The 721-nt window shown below is 39.7% G+C and overlaps 1 protein-coding gene across 1 annotated transcript in view; it reads right to left on the reverse strand.

Annotated features, from left to right (window-relative positions):
- Positions 1–721, reverse strand: part of LRP1B (LDL receptor related protein 1B) — a 595,001-nt gene that overhangs the window by 21,859 nt on the left and 572,421 nt on the right. The gene's annotated exons all lie outside the window — the stretch shown is intronic.

The raw sequence follows: 721 nt of genomic DNA on the forward strand, positions 1-721 counted from the left end.
AGGGTAGTAAAACACTGGAACAGGTTGCCCAGAGAGGTAGTGGAGGCTCCATTCCTGGAAACCTTCCAGGCTAGGTTGGACGGGGCTCTGAGCAACCTGATCTGGTTAAATGTGTCCCTGCTCACTGCAGGGGGGTTGGACTAGGTGACCTCTAGGGGTCCCTTCCAACCCAAAACACTCTATGATTCTATTTATCTATATGTTAAAATATTGATTTTATAATATGTATATCTACTGATTGCAAGAATTCTAGATTCCACCTTGAAAATCTAGCACAGTGAGCTTTTTTTACACAAAATATTTTATTTCCTTTTATGAAAATAAATTATTATTGTACAAAATAAACTCTCTGCAATATAGTAGCACATCTTACTCCATAGCTTTCATTAGTATAGAAGATGTCTCTATCACTGTCACAGATATTGCAGAAAGAACAAATTTCAACAGTGTGGTAAAACTTGACTGTTAACTAGTATTCCAGTTTTTCCTAGTATTCCAGTTTTTCCAAGTGAAGACCCATTCAGTCTCCTGCTACATTATGCTTCTTGCAATGAGGAGTGCTCCAACAGTTGGTTTAAAAAGGCAGGAGCCAGTGGGTTTTGCATGGGCAGGAGCCACACAAAGGAACTGTTCTGATGTGACTGGCTCAGGGGCTAGCCGCTGTGTAAGAGATTTGAAGGATTCTGCAATATAATCGCTATAAATATATCATTTTGACCCT

Source organism: Egretta garzetta, unplaced genomic scaffold, assembly GCF_000687185.1.
Source record: "Egretta garzetta isolate BGI_Z169 unplaced genomic scaffold, ASM68718v1 scaffold197, whole genome shotgun sequence".
NCBI lineage: Eukaryota > Metazoa > Chordata > Aves > Pelecaniformes > Ardeidae > Egretta > Egretta garzetta.